This window comes from Nomia melanderi, unplaced genomic scaffold, assembly GCF_051020985.1.
Source record: "Nomia melanderi isolate GNS246 unplaced genomic scaffold, iyNomMela1 scaffold0939, whole genome shotgun sequence".
Classification (NCBI taxonomy): domain Eukaryota; kingdom Metazoa; phylum Arthropoda; class Insecta; order Hymenoptera; family Halictidae; genus Nomia; species Nomia melanderi.
Window position 1 is genome coordinate 10695 of NW_027476053.1, and position 6106 is coordinate 16800.

The following is a 6106-nucleotide window of genomic DNA, read 5'->3' on the forward strand; positions in this document are numbered from 1 at the left end:
AACATATATTAACATACGATTTTTATTCGATAAATCGTTATTGTACATATTAAACGTTAGTTTCCACCGAAAGAAAAATTTTTTAGAATTTTTTTTTTCCAAAAATTGCAAGAGTAAACTTTTTTAATATTCGATTTAAAAATTTTTAAATGCTTAATCCTTACATTAAACTACTGGGAGAACTCAGAAATCATAATGAAAAAAATTACAAAAATTTATTTTTCTCAGAAACTCCGAAAAACAGAGTGGTCGAATCCGTGCAAGCCGGAATTTTTCTAAGTCCCCACGGTCAAGAGTAAACTTTTTTAATAAGCGTTTTAAAATTATTTCAATGTTTAATCCATGCGTAAACATGAAGTTTATTAACGTTTTTAACATTAAAAAAAATTACAAAAATTTATTTTTCGGAAAAAATGGAAAAAACCGATTCGTCGGAGCGAGGTGTCCTGCCCGTGCGGTAATTCCAGCAGGCGAATCGGACTTCCCGAAATTTTTCTAAGTCCCACGGTCGACACCAACTTTTTTAATAAGCGTTTTAAAATTATTTCAATGTTTAATCCATGCGTAAACATGAAGTTTATTAACGTTTTTAACATTAAAAAAAATTACAAAAATTTATTTTTCGGAAAAAAAGGAAAAAACCGATTCGGCGGAGCGAGGTGTCCAGCCCGTGCGGTAATTCCAGCAGGCGAATCGGACTTCCCGAAATTTTTCTAAGTCCCACGGTCGACACCAACTTTTTTAATAAGCGTTTTAAAATTATTTCAATGTTTAATCCATGCGTAAACATGATGTTTATTAACGTTTTCAACGTTAAAAAAAATTACAAAAATTTATTTTTCAAAAAAAATGGAAAAAACCGATTCGTCGGAGCGAGGTGTCCTGCCCGTGCGGTAATTCCAGCAGGCGAATCGGACTTCCCGAAATTTTTCTAAGTCCCACGGTCGACACCAACTTTTTTAATAAGCGTTTTAAAATTATTTCAATGTTTAATCCATGCGTAAACATGAAGTTTATTAACGTTTTTAACATTAAAAAAAATTACAAAAATTTATTTTTCGGAAAAAATGGAAAAAACCGATTCGTCGGAGCGAGGTGTCCTGCCCGTGCGGTAATTCCAGCAGGCGAATCGGACTTCCCGAAATTTTTCTAAGTCCCACGGTCGACACCAACTTTTTTAATAAGCGTTTTAAAATTATTTCAATGTTTAATCCATGCGTAAACATGAAGTTTATTAACGTTTTTAACATTAAAAAAAATTACAAAAATTTATTTTTCGGAAAAAAAGGAAAAAACCGATTCGGCGGAGCGAGGTGTCCAGCCCGTGCGGTAATTCCAGCAGGCGAATCGGACTTCCCGAAATTTTTCTAAGTCCCACGGTCGACACCAACTTTTTTAATAAGCGTTTTAAAATTATTTCAATGTTTAATCCATGCGTAAACATGAAGTTTATTAACGTTTTTAACATTAAAAAAAATTACAAAAATTTATTTTTCGGAAAAAATGGAAAAAACCGATTCGTCGGAGCGAGGTGTCCTGCCCGTGCGGTAATTCCAGCAGGCGAATCGGACTTCCCGAAATTTTTCTAAGTCCCACGGTCGACACCAACTTTTTTAATAAGCGTTTTAAAATTATTTCAATGTTTAATCCATGCGTAAACATGAAGTTTATTAACGTTTTTAACATTAAAAAAAATTACAAAAATTTATTTTTCGGAAAAAAAGGAAAAAAACCGATTCGGCGGAGCGAGGTGTCCAGCCCGTGCGGTAATTCCAGCAGGCGAATCGGACTTCCCGAAATTTTTCTAAGTCCCACGGTCGACACCAACTTTTTTAATAAGCGTTTTAAAATTATTTCAATGTTTAATCCATGCGTAAACATGATGTTTATTAACGTTTTCAACGTTAAAAAAAATTACAAAAATTTATTTTTCAAAAAAAATGGAAAAAACCGATTCGTCGGAGCGAGGTGTCCTGCCCGTGCGGTAATTCCAGCAGGCGAATCGGACTTCCCGAAATTTTTCTAAGTCCCACGGTCGACACCAACTTTTTTAATAAGCGTTTTAAAATTATTTCAATGTTTAATCCATGCGTAAACATGAAGTTTATTAACGTTTTTAACATTAAAAAAAATTACAAAAATTTATTTTTCGGAAAAAATGGAAAAAACCGATTCGTCGGAGCGAGGTGTCCTGCCCGTGCGGTAATTCCAGCAGGCGAATCGGACTTCCCGAAATTTTTCTAAGTCCCACGGTCGACACCAACTTTTTTAATAAGCGTTTTAAAATTATTTCAATGTTTAATCCATGCGTAAACATGAAGTTTATTAACGTTTTTAACATTAAAAAAAATTACAAAAATTTATTTTTCGGAAAAAAAGGAAAAAAACCGATTCGGCGGAGCGAGGTGTCCAGCCCGTGCGGTAATTCCAGCAGGCGAATCGGACTTCCCGAAATTTTTCTAAGTCCCACGGTCGACACCAATTTTTTAATAAGCGTTTTAAAATTATTTCAATGTTTAATCCATGCGTAAACATGATGTTTATTAACGTTTTCAACGTTAAAAAAAATTACAAAAATTATTTTTCAAAAAAAATGGAAAAAAACCGATTCGTCGGAGCGAGGTGTCCTGCCCGTGCGGTAATTCCAGCAGGCGAATCGGACTTCCCGAAATTTTTCTAAGTCCCACGGTCGACACCAACTTTTTTAATAAGCGTTTTAAATTATTTCAATGTTTAATCCATGCGTAAACATGAAGTTTATTAACGTTTTTAACATTAAAAAAAATTACAAAAATTTATTTTCGGAAAAAAATGGAAAAAACCGATTCGTCGGAGCGAGGTGTCCTGCCCGTGCGGTAATTCAGCAGGCGAATCGGACTTCCCGAAATTTTTCTAAGTCCCACGGTCGACACCAACTTTTTTAATAAGCGTTTTAAAATTATTTCAATGTTTAATCCATGCGTAAACATGAAGTTTATTAACGTTTTTAACATTAAAAAAATTACAAAAATTTATTTTTCGAAAAAAAGGAAAAAACCCGATTCGGCGGAGCGAGGTGTCCAGCCCGTGCGGTAATTCCAGCAGGCGAATCGGACTTCCCGAAATTTTTCTAAGTCCCACGGTCGACACCAACTTTTTTAATAAGCGTTTAAAATTATTTCAATGTTTAATCCATGCGTAAACATGATGTTTATTAACGTTTTCAACGTTAAAAAAAATTACAAAATTTATTTTTCAAAAAAAATGGAAAAAACCGATTCGTCGGAGCGAGGTGTCCTGCCCGTGCGGTAATTCCAGCAGGCGAATCGGACTTCCCGAAATTTTTCTAAGTCCCACGGTCGACACCAACTTTTTTAATAAGTGTTTTAAAATTATTTCAATGTTTAATCCATGCGTAAACATGAAGTTTATTAACGTTTTTAACATTAAAAAAAATTACAAAAATTTATTTTCGGAAAAAATGGAAAAAACCGATTCGTCGGAGCGAGGTGTCCTGCCCGTGCGGTAATTCCAGCAGGCGAATCGGACTTCCCGAAATTTTTCTAAGTCCCACGGTCGACACCAACTTTTTTAATAAGCGTTTTAAAATTATTTCAATGTTTAATCCATGCGTAAACATGATGTTTTATTAACGTTTTCAACGTTAAAAAAAATTACAAAAATTTATTTTTCAAGAAAAATGGAAAATACCGATTCGGCGGAGCGAGGTGTCCAGCCCGTGCGGTAATTCCAGCAGGCGAATCGGACTTCCCGAAATTTTTCTAAGTCCCACGGTCGACACCAACTTTTTTAATAAGCGTTTTAAAATTATTTCAATGTTTAATCCATGCGTAAACATGATGTTTATTAACGTTTTCAACGTTAAAAAAAATTACAAAAATTTATTTTTCAAGAAAAATGGAAATACCGATTCGGCGGAGCGAGGTGTCCAGCCCGTGCGGTAATTCCAGCAGGCGAATCGGACTTCCCGAAATTTTTCTAAGTCCCACGGTCGACACCAACTTTTTTAATAAGTGTTTTTAAAATTATTTCAATGTTTAATCCATGCGTAAACATGACGTTTATTAACGTTTTTGACATTAAAAAAAATTACAAAAATTTATTTTTCAAAAAAAATGGAAAAAACCGATTCGTCGGAGCGAGGTGTCCAGCCCGTGCGGTAATTCCAGCAGGCGAATCGGACTTCCCGAAATTTTTCTAAGTCCCACGGTCGACACCAACTTTTTAATAAGCGTTTTAAAATTATTTCAATGTTTAATCCATGCGTAAACATGATGTTTATTAACGTTTTCAACGTTAAAAAAAATTACAAAAATTTATTTTTCAAAAAAATGGAAAAAACCGATTCGTCGGAGCGAGGTGTCCTGCCCGTGCGGTAATTCCAGCAGGCGAATCGGACTTCCCGAAATTTTTCTAAGTCCCACGGTCGACACCAACTTTTTTAATAAGCGTTTTAAAATTATTTCAATGTTTAATCCATGCGTAAACATGAAGTTTATTAACGTTTTTAACATTAAAAAAATTACAAAATTTATTTTTCGGAAAAAATGGAAAAAACCGATTCGTCGGAGCGAGGTGTCCTGCCCGTGCGGTAATTCCAGCAGGCGAATCGGACTTCCCGAAATTTTTCTAAGTCCCACGGTCGACACCAACTTTTTTAATAAGCGTTTTAAAATTATTTCAATGTTTAATCCATGCGTAAACATGAAGTTTATTAACGTTTTTAACATTAAAAAAAATTACAAAAATTTATTTTTCGGGAAAAAAAGGAAAAAAACCGATTCGGCGGAGCGAGGTGTCCAGCCCGTGCGGTAATTCCAGCAGGCGAATCGGACTTCCCGAAATTTTTCTAAGTCCCACGGTCGACACCAACTTTTTTAATAAGCGTTTTAAAATTATTTCAATGTTTAATCCATGCGTAAACATGAAGTTTATTAACGTTTTTAACATTAAAAAAATTACAAAAATTTATTTTTCGGAAAAAATGGAAAAAACCGATTCGTCGGAGCGAGGTGTCCTGCCCGTGCGGTAATTCCAGCAGGCGAATCGGACTTCCCGAAATTTTTCTAAGTCCCACGGTCGACACCAACTTTTTTAATAAGCGTTTTAAAATTATTTCAATGTTTAATCCATGCGTAAACATGATGTTTATTAACGTTTTCAACGTTAAAAAAAAATTACAAAAATTTATTTTTCAAAAAAATGGAAAAAACCGATTCGTCGGAGCGAGGTGTCCTGCCCGTGCGGTAATTCCAGCAGGCGAATCGGACTTCCCGAAATTTTTCTAAGTCCCACGGTCGACACCAACCTTTTTTAATAAGTGTTTTAAAATTATTTCAATGTTTAATCCATGCGTAAACATGACGTTTATTAACGTTTTTGACATTAAAAAAAATTACAAAAATTTATTTTTCAAAAAAAATGGAAAAAAACCGATTTCGTCGGAGCGAGGTGTCCAGCCCGTGCGGTAATGCCAGCAGGCGATCCGGGGTACTCGAAATTTTTCTAAGTCCCGACGGTCAAGAGTAAACTTTTTCATCGCATATTTCAAAATTCAAAATTTTTTCAATGTTTAATCTACGCATAAAAACGCAGTTTATCGCAGTTTTTAACGTTGAGAAAATTGACAAAAATTTTTTTTTCACTGAAAATGGAAAAAATGTATCGGTCGATGCGGGCTATCCAGGCCGTGCGGTAATTCCAGCAGGCGATCCGGGGTACTCGAAATTTTTCTAAGTCCCGACGGTCAAGAGTAAACTTTTTCATCACATATTTCAAAATTTTTTTAATGTTTAATCCACGCATAAAAACGCAGTTTATTAACGTTTTTAACGTTGAGAAAATTGACAAAAATTTTTTTTTCACTGAAAATGGAAAAAATGTATCGGTCGATGCGGGCTATCCAGGCCGTGCGGTAATTCCAGCAGGCGATCCGGGGTACTCGAAATTTTTCTAAGTCCCGACGGTCAAGAGTAAACTTTTTCATCACATATTTCAAAATTTTTTTAATGTTTAATCCACGCATAAAAACGCAGTTTATTAACGTTTTTAACGTTGAGAAAATTGACAAAAATTTTTTTTTCACTGAAAATGGAAAAAATGTATC